Source organism: Amblyomma americanum, chromosome 1 (assembly GCF_052857255.1).
Source record: "Amblyomma americanum isolate KBUSLIRL-KWMA chromosome 1, ASM5285725v1, whole genome shotgun sequence".
Lineage (NCBI taxonomy): Eukaryota > Metazoa > Arthropoda > Arachnida > Ixodida > Ixodidae > Amblyomma > Amblyomma americanum.
In genome coordinates, this window is record NC_135497.1 from 257494266 (window position 1) to 257511618 (window position 17353).

General features: G+C 42.9%; 1 long non-coding RNA gene across 1 annotated transcript in view; it reads left to right on the top strand.

Moving 5' to 3' along the window:
- The window catches only part of LOC144114991 (uncharacterized), a 462217-nt gene that overhangs the window by 45716 nt on the left and 399148 nt on the right, over positions 1 to 17353 (top strand). The window lies entirely within an intron of this gene.

Genomic DNA, 17353 nt, shown 5'->3' on the forward strand with positions numbered 1-17353 from the left:
TGATAACAAATGCAGACACTACTATAGAGTGCAAGACACTGTGAAGAAAGAATACGCCGGGAGCCCACCTGTACATAAAGACTGTACATGCTGTGTGTGCAGCATATTTTATCTGACAGCCCCAACAGAGCTGTGCTCTTCTAATAAAAGCTTTTATCAGTGCCTCTACAGGTTTTATTTCTGCCCTTCCAGCTAAAGTTTCATGCTTAAAGTGATGGTTTAGCTGTATGTTCACAGATGGAGCTGTTTCAAGCCATGCAGCTAGAAGGGTAGTTTCTTCCTGCACCTGGCTCCTGGTTGCCGTTGTTGCACCTTGAAATCTCCTTGAAGGTCCCTTATCAACCTGTGGTCGAAGGTTTTTGTACTGCAGTAGTTGTTTGCCATCATCCCAAGAAACCAAAATTTCTTTTCCTTTCAAAGGATTTTGTTAATCCGTTCAGACTCCACTTTTTGTTTCCATCAAAATTAAATATTCTTCCACCTAAATAGTATATCCACGTCTTAAGTAAGACAATTTGTTGGCTTCTGAGTGCAAAATACGGGTGGTTTATTTTGCAGGGATGTGTAAAATTTCGTAAAATGTGTCGTAATTGATGGAAATAGCTACATCTAATTCCCGGGATTTATCGACAAAACATTTCAAGGATCGTGGAAGTTTTAACTTCTATTTTGAAGGTGCACATAACGCTTCAAAATGCAAACGAAAATTGCTGTTTTTACTGGTGGCAAAATAAGTCTGCACAACAATGGTGCCTGACATGCTACCCCTCTCACTGTTTTGCGAAATATTATTTGCATCGTTCACTATATGGCATTAAGAGAGCCACATTATTTATGACATGAAGGATGCAAAATTTACCTGAAACAAAGCAATCGCTGCTAGGTGCGGCACACACTCTGAGAAAGATACAAGTCCCTTTGCACACAATTGTGGGTATCTACAGGGTGTCCACGCTAACTTTAGCCAGGCTTTAAAAATATGCCGCTGCACTCCTAAATAGTATATATAAGACAACGCGACCAAATGCATGTTGCTAGCTATTGCATGGAGCAACTCACACTTTTTTGTGTTGTGCTTACTTGCATAATTATTCGAGATTAATTAATCAACTTCGCAAGCAACGAAGATAGGCAAAAAAGTGCAATTGGAAAGTTGTAGAACGATCCGCAAAACGTCCAAATAAACAGTTTTTAACTTTCCATCTATTGCGCATCGTTTTTTTTTTTTTCGCTCTCTGCGTTTGCCCGCGAAATACAAAAAAGTACGACGTGACATGCCCCGCTTGCGATAGTAGTGCTCTCAAAAGTTCCGTGTAGGAACAAAGAGATCATTTAGCCCGGTGTGCTGCTGCTCAAAAAGGTGACAGGGCTGCAACACAGGCGCTGGCTGCGTGATTTACGCAAGCACACGCGATAAGGACTGTGTCTGCTTGTCGCTAGCAAGCACCGCAAGGAAAGCATATCGCTGCCCTGTCACCTTTTAAGCGGCAGCACACCGGGCTAAATGTTATTTGTTCCGACACGGAACGTTTGAGAGCACTGCTATCGCGGCGCGCAAGCGGGCATGTCACATGGTATTTTTTTGTATTTCGCGGGCATCTGCAGTGACCGAAAAGAAGCCGATACGTATTGGATGGAAGGTTCAGTCGGACGTTTCGCGGACCGTTCTACAACTTTCTCATTGGACTTTTTGCCTATATTCATTGCTTGTGAAGTTGGCTAATTAGTCTCAACTAATTATGCTATTAAGCACAATACAACAAATAGTGTGAGTTGCTCCATACAGTAGCCAGCAACATGCATTTGGTCACGTCGTCTTAGAGTGTCGCGGCATATTTTTAAAGCCTGGCTAAAGTTAGCGTGGGCACCCTGTATAATGTGTCAAACAGTTAAGATTCCTTAAAAGCAGAGTTGTAGCTATCGCAGTTAAGCAGTTTCATTACACCTCTATCACTAGCCCTCTCCAAGAAGGCTTCTTTCACAAGCTGGGGCACTAAGCATCTACAAGCAAAGTTTCGATTATGCAAGAGCAGCTCAGTCAAAGAGTGCAGTAGCTGACATCTTTTTGATCTACCTAAGGTGGAGACAACTTGAGAGAAATGCAAAGCTTTTCACCCAGTGAATCCGAGCACCAAGCTGGGGGAAAGCTTGTAGGGGTAGCTGGGAGCACTAAGGATCAAGCCCCACACTTCTCATTTGAGGCAATTGCTTATACCACTGGGCCACTGCAGGAGTCTGCATCCTGCGGGTCTCGGCTGTGAGCGAACACATCAGCACTGTCTTGTCCCATCCTCTCCTTTTTGGTTTCGTGCCATTGTGCTGGTTCACCAAGAAATAACACTTGTTGCCTTGACATTGTGCATAAAAATTGTGCACTACAATTTGTGCTGTGCTAAACAGTTGTCACAGTTGTGTAGTAACTTGTAGGATACAGGAACTCGTCAGAAGTGGATTTAGAATGCATCATTTCCAGGTACTACACATATGCAAGTGTGGTATAAAACTGCAATACAGAAAGAATGAAGCTAATGAAACAATTCATTCATCCCAAGTGCGGCAATTATTTGGAATTCCTCCGGATCTAACTAAAAGGGTTCAGCTTAAGTTAAGGACAACACAGGAAGCCATGTAAAGAAAAATGATAGGTGTAACATTAAGAGACCGGAAGCGGGCAGAGTGGGTAAGGGAACAAGCACATGTTAATGATCCTAGTCGAAATCAAGAGGAATAAATGGGCCTGGGCAGGGCATTTAATGCGAAGGCAAGCTAACTGCTGGTCGTTAAGGGTGACGAAGTGGATTCCAAGAGAAGGCAAGCGTAGTAGGGGGCGGAGAAGGTTAGGTGGGCGGATGAGATTAATAAGTTTGCAGGAATAGGGTTGGCGCAGTTCGCAAAGGACAGGGTTAATTTGAGAGACATACAAGAGGCCTTTGCCCTGCAGTGGGTGTAGTCGGGCTGATGATGATGCCCCCGGATCTATCGCCGAAATTTATGATATTTCTGCATCCAAGTCGGCATTCACTCTAACCTGCTGCTGTCATGAACTCAAGAAACGCCAGACTTCATTTTAACTCCGTTAACAACTACAACTCCACTTACTCTAAAGTCACTTCTGCGGTACCACAAGGGAGCGGTCTTGGGCCAATCCTCTTTTTAATATATGTTAATGATTTACCTAACTCTTTGTCTTCTCGAGTTCGGCTCTTTGCTGATGACTACGTGATATACCGTGTTTCTATCACTGACCAACAATATTTGCAAACTGACCTTGATGCAGTAACCTCATGGTGCACATCTTGACTTATGCCACTAAATATTTCTAAAACTTATCTTATGTCTTTCACTTGCAGTTCTTGCATTCCAACAACTTATTTCTTAAATAACGATTCTTTCAAACTTGCAACTATTTACAAGTACCTCGGAGTTCACCTGCATTCAGACTTAACATGGCTTAACCACATGTATTAATCTAACTTTAGCATCCGCCAACCCCTCACTCAGCCTGCTAAAGCATAACCTCAGACTGGCTCCCCCGCACCTGAAGAAACTTAAGTTTAAAACACTCATTTGTCCGAAGATTGAATATGCGTCAGCCATCTGGGATCCTGGCCAAGCCTGTCTCGTAGCTATAACATTGATTCCTTGCAGAACCGTGCTGCGCGTTTTATTTTTTCAGACTACTCACATGCTACCAGCGTCACTGCCTTAAAAAATCGCGCCGAATTAGAAGGCTTTCCTCGCTGCCATAAAATTTCACGACTAGCACTCTTCCATTAACTGCATCACCATCCATCCCTTCATTTGCGAAGTCATTCATACCATGCACTATCATAGAACGGAACAATTTACCAGCGCATATAGCCATTTAATCTAACGCCTCCGCATTTCTTGAGCTCATTCGCAGAGACGTTGGCATTTGAAATGTTTCCAGTTTCCATGTTTTCTTTTTGCTGTACTTTTGCAATTACTTCTGTTCTTTTCGTGCCTAATACATACACTGTAGTATTTTTCATTTCCATAACGCCTTGTCGTTTTCTTTAAACCTACAATTTGTATTATAGTGTTTCCTATCACCTGTTTCTTTACTCTCTGGTGCTTAATTATTTTTCCATGTTATAACTTACCTGTTTAATGTTCCTTTGCTTGTTGATGATGTTCTTTATACATGTTTTTACACTGACCCTTCCCCCCCCCATGTAATATCCTCAAGCTTTACCCCTCATGTAAAGCCGGCCCTCACCCAAGGGCCATTGAGGTACCTGTAATAAATAAATAAATAAACTGCAACATTGTCATTTTTGTTTTTTTATAGTTAATTTCCTGATCCAGCCAATCTTTCCAAAAAACAGTTGTTGTTCTTGTTCTGTATACGCACATGTTGATGCTTTTTGAATGTGATAGTTTTTTTTTCATGTTTGCAAAAGTTGTCATTATGCCTTCTATGCTTATCTCATTTTTCTAATCTGTCCTATTTGCTGTTAATTAATTTTACTGTTTTGATGTAACCTTTCTTTGTTTTTTGGTGACCCTCATTTATTTTGATTTATATGTGTATATACTGCTGTATATTTTTGTTTCACTTTCGTATGTAACCCACTCCTTTCTGTAATGCCCTCAGGCCCTAAGGGTAATGAAATAAATAAAAGTAAAAATTGCACACAGTACACAGGCCTATGTGGGCAGGGCATGCAATGTGAGGGTTCAAGGGAATACTGCGATCTAAAGAGCAGTGTGGATGAGTAAACAAAGGTGAGTTATGGTATTCTAGTTGAAATCAGGAAGAAGAAACAGGTGTGGGCAGGGCATGTAATGTGAGGGTTCAAGGGAATACTGCGATCTAAAGTGTGTGGATGAGTAAAAGGTGAATTACGGTATTCTAGTTGAAATCACGAAGAAACAGACGTGGGCAGGGCATGTAATGTGAGGGTTCAAGGGAATACTGGGATCTAAAGAGCAGTGTGGATGAGTAAACAAAGGTAGGTTATGGTATTCTAGTTGAAATCACGAAGAAGAAACGGGTGTGGGCAGGGCATGTAATGTGAGGGTTCAAGGGAATACTGGGATCTAAAGAGCAGTGTGGATGAGTAAACAAAGGTGAGTTATGGTATTCTAGTTGAAATCAGGAAGAAGAAACAGGTGTGGGCAGGGCATGTAATGTGAGGGTTCAAGGGAATACTGCGATCTAAAGTGTAGTGTGGATGAGTAAACAAAGGTAGGTTATGGTATTCTAGTTGAAATCACGAAGAAGAAACAGACGTGGGCAGTGCATGTAATGTGAGGGTTCAAGGGAATACTGGGATCTAAAGAGCAGTGTGGATGAGTAAACAAAGGTAGGTTATGGTATTCTAGTTGAAATCACGCAGAAGAAACAGGTGTGGGCAGGGCATGTAATGTGAGGGTTCAAGGGAATACTGCAATGTATAAAGAGCAGTGTGGATAAGTAAACAAAGGTGGGTTATGGTATTCTAGTTGAAATCACGAAGAAGAAACATGTGGGCAGGGCATGTAATGTGAGGGTTCAAGGGAATACTGGGATCTAAAGAGCAGTGTGGATGAGTAAACAAAGGTGAGTTATGGTATTCTAGTTGAAATCAGGAAGAAGAAACAGGTGTGGGCAGGGCATGTAATGTGAGGGTTCAAGGGAATACTGCGATCTAAAGTGTAGTGTGGATGAGTAAACAAAGGTAGGTTATGGTATTCTAGTTGAAATCACGAAGAAGAAACAGACGTGGGCAGGGCATGTAATGTGAGGGTTCAAGGGAATACTGGGATCTAAAGAGCAGTGTGGATGAGTAAACAAAGGTGAGTTATGGTATTCTAGTTGAAATCAGGAAGAAGAAACAGGTGTGGGCAGGGCATGTAATGTGAGGGTTCAAGGGAATACTGCGATCTAAAGTGTAGTGTGGATGAGTAAACAAAGGTAGGTTATGGTATTCTAGTTGAAATCACGAAGAAGAAACAGGTGTGGGCAGGGCATGTAATGTGAGGGTTCAAGGGAATACTGCGATCTAAAGAGCAGTGTGGATGAGTAAACAAAGGTGAGTTATGGTATTCTAGTTGAAATCAGGAAGAAGAAACAGGTGTGGGCAGGGCATGTAATGTGAGGGTTCAAGGGAATACTGCGATCTAAAGTGTAGTGTGGATGAGTAAACAAAGGTAGGTTATGGTATTCTAGTTGAAATCACGAAGAAGAAACAGATGTGGGCAGGGCATGTAATGTGAGGGTTCAAGGGAATACTGCGATCTAAAGAGCAGTGTGGATGAGTAAACAAAGGTGAGTTATGGTATTCTAGTTGAAATCACGCAGAAGAAACAGGTGTGGGCAGGGCATGTAATGTGAGGGTTCAAGGGAATACTGCAATGTATAAAGAGCAGTGTGGATAAGTAAACAAAGGTGGGTTATGGTATTCTAGTTGAAATCACGAAGAAGAAACATGTGGGCAGGGCATGTAATGTGAGGGTTCAAGGGAATACTGGGATCTAAAGAGCAGTGTGGATGAGTAAACAAAGGTGAGTTATGGTATTCTAGTTGAAATCAGGAAGAAGAAACAGGTGTGGGCAGGGCATGTGATGTGAGGGTTCAAGGGAATACTGGGATCTAAAGAGCAGTGTGGATGAGTAAACAAAGGTGAGTTATGGTATTCTAGTTGAAATCAGGAAGAAGAAACAGGTGTGGGCAGTGCATGTAATGTGAGGGTTCAAGGGAATACTGGGATCTAAAGAGCAGTGTGGATGAGTAAACAAAGGTAGGTTATGGTATTCTAGTTGAAATCACGAAGAAACAGACGTGGGCAGGGCATGTAATGTGAGGGTTCAAGGGAATACTGGGATCTAAAGAGCAGTGTGGATGAGTAAACAAAGGTAGGTTATGGTATTCTAGTTGAAATCACGAAGAAACAGACGTGGGCAGGGCATGTAATGTGAGGGTTCAAGGGAATACTGGGATCTAAAGAGCAGTGTGGATGAGTAAACAAAGGTAGGTTATGGTATTCTAGTTGAAATCACGAAGAAGAAACGGGTGTGGGCAGGGCATGTAATGTGAGGGTTCAAGGGAATACTGGGATCTAAAGAGCAGTGTGGATGAGTAAACAAAGGTGAGTTATGGTATTCTAGTTGAAATCAGGAAGAAGAAACAGGTGTGGGCAGGGCATGTAATGTGAGGGTTCAAGGGAATACTGCGATCTAAAGAGCAGTGTGGATGAGTAAACAAAGGTGAGTTATGGTATTCTAGTTGAAATCAGGAAGAAGAAACAGGTGTGGGCAGGGCATGTAATGTGAGGGTTCAAGGGAATACTGCGATCTAAAGTGTAGTGTGGATGAGTAAACAAAGGTAGGTTATGGTATTCTAGTTGAAATCACGAAGAAGAAACAGACGTGGGCAGTGCATGTAATGTGAGGGTTCAAGGGAATACTGGGATCTAAAGAGCAGTGTGGATGAGTAAACAAAGGTAGGTTATGGTATTCTAGTTGAAATCACGCAGAAGAAACAGGTGTGGGCAGGGCATGTAATGTGAGGGTTCAAGGGAATACTGCAATGTATAAAGAGCAGTGTGGATAAGTAAACAAAGGTGGGTTATGGTATTCTAGTTGAAATCACGAAGAAGAAACATGTGGGCAGGGCATGTAATGTGAGGGTTCAAGGGAATACTGCGATCTAAAGTGTAGTGTGGATGAGTAAACAAAGGTAGGTTATGGTATTCTAGTTGAAATCACGAAGAAGAAACAGACGTGGGCAGTGCATGTAATGTGAGGGTTCAAGGGAATACTGGGATCTAAAGAGCAGTGTGGATGAGTAAACAAAGGTAGGTTATGGTATTCTAGTTGAAATCACGCAGAAGAAACAGGTGTGGGCAGGGCATGTAATGTGAGGGTTCAAGGGAATACTGCAATGTATAAAGAGCAGTGTGGATAAGTAAACAAAGGTGGGTTATGGTATTCTAGTTGAAATCACGAAGAAGAAACATGTGGGCAGGGCATGTAATGTGAGGGTTCAAGGGAATACTGCGATCTAAAGAGCAGTGTGGATGAGTAAACAAAGGTAGGTTATGGTATTCAAGTTGAAATCACGAAGAAGAAAGAGGTGTCGGCAGGCATGTAATGTGAGGGTTCAAGGGAATACTGGGATTTAAAGAGCAGTGTGGATGAGTAAACAAAGGTGAGTTATGGTATTCTAGTTGAAATCGGGAAGAAACAGGTGTGGGCAGGGCATGTAATGTGAGGGTTCAAGGGAATACTGGGATCTAAAGAGCAGTGTGGATGAGTAAACAAAGGTAGGTTATGGTATTCTAGTTGAAATCACGAAGAAGAAACAGGTGTCGGCAGGGCATGTAATGTGAGGGTTCAAGGGAATACTGCAATCTAAAGAGCAGAGTGGATGAGTAAACAAAGGTGGGTTATGGTATTCTAGTTTAAATCAGGAAGAAGAAACAGGTGTGGGCAGGGCATGTGAGGGTTCAAGGGAATACTGGGATTTAAAGAGCAGTGTGGATGAGTAAACAAAGGTGAGTTATGGTATTCTAGTTGAAATCGGGAAGAAACATGTGTGGGCAGGGCATGTAAAGTGAAGATTCAAGGGAATACTGCGATCTAAAGAGCAGAGTGGATGAGTAAACGAGGGTTACTTATGGTATTCTAGTTGAAATCAGGAAGAAACATGTGGGTAGGGCATGTGTTGTGAGGGTTCAATGGAATATTGCGATCTAAAGAGCAGAGCGGATGAGTAAACAAAGGTGAGTTAATTGTTGTTGTACTCGGCTGCTGACCCGAAAGATGCTGGTTCGATCTCGGCCGCGGTGGTCGCATATCAATGGAGGCGAAATTCTAGAGGCCCGTGTACTGTGTGATGTCAGTGCACGTTAAAGCACCCCAGGTTTGTCGAAATTTCCGAAGCCCTTCACTACGGCGTCCCTCACTGCCTGAGTCCCTTTGGGACATTAAACCACATGAACCATAATGAGTTAATAACCATATATGTGGAATTCTTCATTCTCTACTTTACATTTACAGATTCTGGGCATCCTTATACCACTCCTTGGGCACTTGTACAATGTTAGGTTGTGTGCCACTGCCCTGTGATGGCAGGTGCTGCTACGGGCGGGGCTTTCGCAACCCACGTTGCTCTTCCCAAGCAACCTCTTGCAAACAATTATTAATTGATCTGCCACCTGCCATGGTGGACTGTTTGCTCACAGTCACGTGGTCAAGTTGTGATGACGTTGCAAGGTCACATGACTTAGGTGGCCCACCTGCCACCTAGGCTGCTTCTCCAGGGATCTTTTTGTAGATATTTCGCCCATGGCCAATGACATTGATGTCAGCTTTTCTGCGACACAGGACTCTCGATGCTACAGCATTAAAACAGCGAAAGCTGTCGGGAGTGCAGCAGGTGCCATTTTGCACTTCACAAACTTTGTTTCAAGATTTTTCACAAAGAAGAAAAATTTTACTTGCTCTAGATCTGCAACTGTCTTGAAAGCTTAATAAAATAAGTAAACATTATCATTCTGAAATGATCGAAATTAGCAAGCTGCACCTGAAAGATATAAAGGAAAGGCTCTAGAAAGTGCACGGAGAGCTGGATGAAGGAACATGGCCAAAACAAGACATAAGGGAGAAGTCTTATGAGCTCAGAGCATGCTTTGATGCAGTCTTAACAAAACACTGTGGTGAGAGAAGCACTCACCACCAGTGCTGGACGCCATCACGTCTCAACTTTAATAGGCAAAGGCCATCTCCAAACTTGATCTGATGAATGGGTCCATAATAGCATCGTGTCCTGGACCAGTAAAGTAAGCTGACTGCACTCAACTCACCATGACAATGGAAATATTTCAGAAACCACTTCAGGCACAATTTCATTGTCTTGAAGGCAGGCAGCATGCATGTCACACACAGAACAACAGAAGCTGAAGAAGCTATTCAAGAGAAACAGTAGACAAGGAATTTAAAACAGGGAAAACCCAAAGCTAAAAGCCAAAGAAGCCATCTTCTTTCAGGCACTAATATAATCCTCAAAGCTCACAACTTAGCCTGTTTCAGCTAAGAATATTACAGTGCTTTGGACTTGATCACAAGATCGCAGGAATCGCATCAGGAATCTAGAGATAAACAGGAATTAGGAATATGAGAGTGATGGAGACCCCACAGCTCAGTGCAGACATTTTTAATGAACCATAGTCCTCTGTGTAGTGAGAAGAAAGCTATAGAGAGAGTAAAGGCAACGTAAACTGCTTCACACTGTGTAGAAGCCTGAACTACACCAGGAGGAGGAAGGGATGACGGAGGTAAAGAGCGGAAAGAGAGACAGACAGAAGGGCACATAATACATACCATGCACAGTTTGGAGCATGGGTGGGTGGATGCAACCCATTTATGCTCAGGACTGCTCTCTCAACCTACCTGAACACTACAGGAGCAGCGGCAAATCCCTTTGCTTGCTCACAAATGTTGAGCATTGATCTAGTTGGTTCAGCATGACTGAAAAACGGAAAAGCAGTGCGAAGACAGGAAGGGAAAAAGTCATGGATGATAGAGAGAGCCGGATTAGAAGGACGTCCATTTTTCATCTTGCTAAGACTAAATTCAAGTTGGAATCAGAAAACAAAAGGACAATGCATACACAGTGGTATAGGAAGGAGAAGAATTTCAGCTCGAACTGAATAGTGCCATACATTAGCAGAAAGAGTAATGGAATTTAATTCTTAAAACACACGGTGTACAGGGCAAACAAAAAGGAGCGATCACCGTACACTACAAATGATGCCCACTTATTCCTTATTCAGAATATAATTTGTAAGATCAGCCTTGAATCAATCATACAAAGGCAAAATCATTTTAGGAGCATAAAAGATGACTTGGGTCCAAAGCAAAAGCTTAGAAAAGATGGTTCCATTGCATATTTCACTGTTAATATATCTTTGCACCTATGTTTGCAAGGCATACTTACTCCACTGTACCAACTCACTCACAGCACGGCATAGCAAAGCATGAGCGGCCAGATCTGTACAATATTCACAGAGGAGGGAGCTCTAATTGCAATCTGTCATGCAGTGACATTACCCGACAGTTCCTTACGTAACACAGGCGAATGCAGACATACAAGAGGGCACCGACAGTCAGGTAAGCAGCAGATTATATTGGGGAGTCTACAGGGATAAGGCAGCTGCAGGTGGCTCAGAACAGGGTTATATGGAGGGATCTGGGACAGGCCCTTGTTCTGAAGCAGGCATAGCTGGACCAGTTATGACATTACAGTAACATTACAAATGACACACAGTTCATCAGTGCTGTCATTGCAGTGAGTGAGCTGGCTGTTTAATATTGGAATTGTATTCACCCTACCTTCTGGACACAGGCCTGGAGCAAAGAATAAGATTAAGCATACGAATATAACAAATAAAAACACATATATAAGAATAAGGAGTAAACAATGGGTGCAAAGAATAAGAGTGAAGATAGAATCAGCAGTGACAAATCAGACATCTGCGTAGTGTGTGTTTCTTTAGTCCTCGGTCCATTTCCAAAAGGTGAAAACAATTTAATCCAGAATTATGCCTCAATGCAACCAAGCACATTGACGAATGCACAGTAATTAATGAGACGTTTTTCTGCCCATTTCCTGTGTAACATAGGAAGTGAGAACATAATTAAAAATAATGCCTGTGACCAACTGCCAGAACGCTCTGCCCCTAGTCGCACCTATTGCCAAGCTAGACTTAACATGAGACTTCGGCACGAGACTACTATGACCATCCTAATGGTTATGTGGTGCCTCTTCAGTCACCAAATGTCCTTACACCCTTTTCGTTGTACAAAATCTGTACTTTGCAAGCAAGCATGATGGCATCAGTAAGCTGAATAAAAACTGGATTCTGTTTAATTTGCAATACGTTGGCGTTTCTACACTGCATTGCTGTTTCCAGTCTAGTATTCTGGCCTGCTTAATTTTTATGCATCTAGCAGCTTTTTAAAACCTTCAGTAATATGGAACTCAGTGGTGAATGCTTGTACTACAACATGAGGTTCATAAACCCATACTTCTGTACTGTGCCAAAAAGATGGGCTAGCACACTGGTGCTACTATTGTGCTAACTGATGGATTCCTCTCGTCTTCTCCACCATGAGAGAGAAGGCGTAGGAGACGGGAAATGAGATTTACATGAAACTGGACCAGGAAAAGGAACTCGATAGGCAGTGAACAGACAATAATGCATTAGTTGATATCGAGATTCGCAGCTGCCTAAATCCTTAACTGCACGCCACCACATCTCTATGGCTCGCATTCAGAGAGAGACTTTATGTACACACTGTTGAGAAAGTCATAACACCATATTTAAAGAACATATCAACAGTAGAGAAATTTCAAACATCCGCCTAGAGAACCAGAAATGTTTAGAGGATATCCACAAACGGTACCAATATCAAACATCATTTTGAGAGACCCATGAAACATCCGTGCGAGCATTTACAAGAGATCATTGGTTAGTGGACATCCATTTGACTTGCATTTTGTGATATGGTCACAATGTTACTTTGTGCACATCGCTGAGACTCTAACAGTGGACTTTCTGTGAACGTTCACAGTTAGACACGATTAAATTAGGCAGGCTTGCACATTGTACCATCACACGGAACTCGAATGCATGTGTCCCGGAACGCTTTTCAAACGTTTTATACTGTTATATATGCACTAAGAAGCTCCTTGAATTGGGCACAGAAAGGCACCTTCTTTAGAAGCACGTTTGTTTCCACATAATGCGTCTGCATAATGTTCGCACAAAGGCAGCAGAGCAGACTAATATGGTATTTTTAATAAAAGGTATTAGCAACATGATGTGCTTACCCGGACTTATCGTTTCTGCCGTCAGAAGTTCATAATTGACTGAAATAACTTCGCTAGACTGGCAAGTGCCACTGGCGCTAACAAGAAGGCTATGTGTGGAGAATATATAAGCCCGTTGAATGCCACTACCAAGTGTGCGTGTGTGCAGCTCATCCATAAACTACATGAAGACCAAACTGGCGCTAGGGTCTTCTTCTTTATTCCCCCCCCTTTTTTTTCCGTGTCAGATTTTTCCGGTATCACTCACTGTTAATAATCATGCCACGCCGCTTTAAATCGCACACAAGAAATTCCTGTTAGTTATTCAAAGATGTTTTGGCACTCTAATTGGCTCGCCTTACATGCTGAGCGTCATGTCAACTTGTGAATGTCAAATGTATCCGGTAACCTTGGCATGTGTACATATGTAAATAAAATTTTTTCTAATCAGCATAGTGCTTGTGGGTATAGTTTTTCGAGTATGACTGGATTGCCGCGGTAGTGTTGATACTAATTAAATCAATAAACTGTTCAAACAATCACACCTGTTAGAACGAACCGTTTCCCTTGCGATTAGCTTACTGCATTTCAAAAATTTTCTTTTCGCTTTGCCTTTGCAGAGTATGCAAAGAGGATCACAAATATTTTTCACACATGCGTGTTTTGCCCAACTGCCATCAAAATTTCTAATAATAATAATTTGTTCTTTGGGGAAAGGAAATGGCGCAGTATCTGTCTCATATATCCTTGGACACCGGAACCGCGCGCCATAAGGGAAGGGATAAAGGAGGGAGTGAAAGAAGAAAGGAAGAAAGAGGTGCCGTAGTGGAGGGCTCCGGAATAATTTTGACAACCTGGGGATCTTTAACGTGCACTGATATCGCACAGCTAGCACACGGGCGCCTTAGAATTTTTCCTCCATAAAAACGCAGCCGCCGCGGTCGGGTTCGAACCCGGGACTCCGGATCAGTAGTCGAGCGCCCTAACCACTGAGCCACCGCGGCCGGGACTCAAAATTTCTGTCCGAAAAACTTTTGGTGATATTCTGTATATGTCCATTCCGAGGCAATAGGGACATCTTCTAGACATAGAATGGCCAAAGCGTGGCCATTAAGAAACATCCTCTGTGCATTAAATATTTTAGGCGGTACAATCTGTCAATGGTCTTCTGGATCTAAAATGGTTGTCTGGGCTCATTTCGCTATAAATGCCACAGGCTATGATTAGCTTAACTGGAGAAGCGCACCTAACAGTTTGGACCAAACGTGATTTTTTATCTTGGAAAGTGAAAAAAAAAGGAGACTGCAGTTCATAGTAGTGCTCCAGTCAAAAACTGGAAATATGTATCTGCAAAATTCACAAGTGAATTCAGGCCTGTTGGCACCTGACCGCACACAAGTGCTTCCTCCTGAGACCTGGCAATTCGCGACACCTTCCTGAAGACCAATACATCACACATGCACACATGAAACTACAGCTGTTCTACCTTTCAGAGCTGCCCTAGGCGCTATTGCCCGTAAGCTGAATAGTTCATTAACAGTGGAGTCGCAAGAAAAAGTTCATATATACAGAACCGTTCACCCCACCCGCTCAATCAACACATTGTAGCCGCTGTGCAAAGCTCAGGCACTGAGGCACAGACTTGAGGAGGAAAAACCAAATCTCACGCCCATGTCGGACCGTGTGCATTAGGCTGACAGCGCTGCAACGATCAGCGCAAAATTATCTGCGCCGATTTTGAAGACCCGCTTCGCCGCTTAAACGTAAAGTACGCGTGATAAAAATGAGCGCGCTTTTCAAACAAGCGGCTACGGGGCGGTTCGTCGCAGAAAATTATGAATAGCGCTCACGCCATGTTTCACGCCCTGAAATTTTGATCGAAACCTGTGAAGTCTTAGCACTATATTCGCGCGTTTGAAGAGACTCAACATAGTTCCACACAAACTTCCGTAAAAAAAAATAATTACTACAATGTGGCCAAATGAGTGTTTGGATCCTGCTAAACTCTGCACTGGCTGTGTGATCATTTATAATCACTTGTTTGTAATTATAGGAGGAGTGTAAACTAATATTCATCGCAAAACGTTATGAAGAAAATGACTAGTTCCGTGATAGTCAACTGAAACTGATTCTGCGTGCCTAATCTGTATTATCATTACATGAGCCGCTTAGACTACACCGAAAAACACGATTACCCTTGCCACTGTGGCTCAACAAATACGAGACTTTTCTCGCGCTGTTCGAAAACCCCGCGGCTGCGGAAAGCGCAAAGCGACGCCAATCGCATTGCGTCACTCCGTGGCGCACGTTCCAGGTAATAATCTGCTCCACCCGTGCTGTGCTGAGGTGCTCTCCGCTCCTCGTCATTTCACTGCTCCATTAGCGGGAGGGGCAGAGCTTGTCGCGTGGTACGTGCATTACGGAGTGACGCTTTTGAATGACGTCGCTTTGCGATCCCTCCAGCCGCACGGCTCTCGAATGGGGAGAGAAAAGGCAAGGCTCAAATTAGTTGAGCCACAGTGGTGAGAGTAATCGCATTTACGAAATTCTAAAAACTCATACGGCCTAGATGCCATCAGGCGCCTATTGGTTACAATTAAATTTACCGATTAAAATTCAGTTAATTGCTTTATAGGTTAACATGATTCACCTGTCTTTTTGACGTCCACCAACATGAGATCACTATGTCGCAAAAATATCCTCTTCACATTAAAGACCCTATTTTTAAAAATTAATGGCGGGCTTTCATGACACACCTGGTATATAGAGTCATTTACCGATAAACAGAGCAAAAAATATTTATTCTCCCACCCTGATCCAGGCTGCCGTCACGTCATAGAGTGATTTGCAGCGAACACATGTGCTGCATCAATGTAAATATCTACAGTTACATGCAGAAAGGGAACTATTGTTTTACATGCTGTACAGTATGTGGTATACAAAGTCAAATACAAAAAATTACAGACCACTCACCTTAACAGTCTAAATGAGTCAATCATGGATAACCGCTATAGATTCTATGAGCCCTCTACATAGGTGACATGGTTACCCAAAGCAGGCCAGCCGGAAAGCAAGCCTCATGTGGCCGTCATAATACAGATACAGAAGGGCACGACCATAGGAGCAGGAACTCCTGCTGTCCTAGAGAAAAATCTCTTCCGTCAGGAAACCTAAAATTTTGCTTTTCAGATTATTTGAGAACATGTTGTTTATGCCTAAGCACTGTTTTCTCAAAAAGAAGTCATATTGTTCCCCAAAATGAGTTCCTCAAACCAGCAGAGGACTGTCATTCCGATGAAACTCCTATGTGGTTCAACACACCCAATCTGCAAAGTTCAATTGTTTTTTTTTTCCTGCTGGAAGTGCTTTTTGGTCTTAACTTTTCACATTTCATCCTTCTTATATGGTTTAATGATAAAAGAATCTATGGCCCGTGGTCTAGGATAAACAGCACAAGTTACTGTGCTGAAAACAGCATGAGGCCAGCTCAATGCAGGACGAGCAGGTTCGAAAGAACAGAAAGGCATTGTAGAGGTGAGAAAGAAGTGTACGCAGGACACCTAACATGCGCAACATGTTCCAGACTATAGTGACACATATACGAGCACAAGGCCACTGCGTCTAGACGTGGGTGGTTGGCTCGTGAGCGCGAAAAGCATACATTTGTCAAAGCCATCACCTTCCACTCGTAGCTTCTTTTCCAGTACAACAAAATTATGTGTGTGTGGGTAGGAGCATTTTAGTGTGCTCGCACTTATACTGGCCCTTCTCATTTATCTGCCATAAGCCTGTTTTTGGCATGCTGCTCACCGTGTCAGGCGGCAGCTCAATTAAGAGTGAGAGGCTGTTCGGGAAGAACAACCAGTTTCGCAACCCATCCCATGCAACCAAGTCCCACCGAAGGCAACACCTTCCATCAGTAATGGTACGAAGACTGCCAGGGATCTATGAATGCAGAGAATGACCAATTCCTTATGTATGAATTGTTATTGCCCATTATTGCTGCTCGAACACTGGATCTGACCACCAGAACTGAAGTGAAAACCCAACTGCTAGCTCACCTAATTTCCATTTGGCCTAAACCACTTGTGCTCGGGTCTGCGGTTTAGACACTCCCGCTAGCCTGAGCCTGAGGAAGCTTTCGCCTACCCTGCCGGGCCCCAACAAGTGGGCAGAATTGGGTCAGGTCTGAAACAACACAAAAGCTTGTAGCGTGCTACAGAAATGCAAAAGCTGTTACTATCAATTTCAGTGAAAAAGAGTGTGTAGTTGTTAGAATAAAGGCCTGAAATTCTTCAGCTTCTGTTCGTGTTGGTACATTTTATTTTTTTTCCTAGAAGAAAGTACATTGCATTGAATGCCACACATACCAATTTGCTTTTCCGAAAATATTGAACTGAAGCCCACTTTCTGCCTCTTAGTTTTGGATTTATGTCACATAGCCTGTAACACCGGAATCGGATTGCCACCAACGCGCAAGAATTCACTCCAGACCACAAGGCAGCCAGGTGTCCTTTTTCCACAGAGCACTAT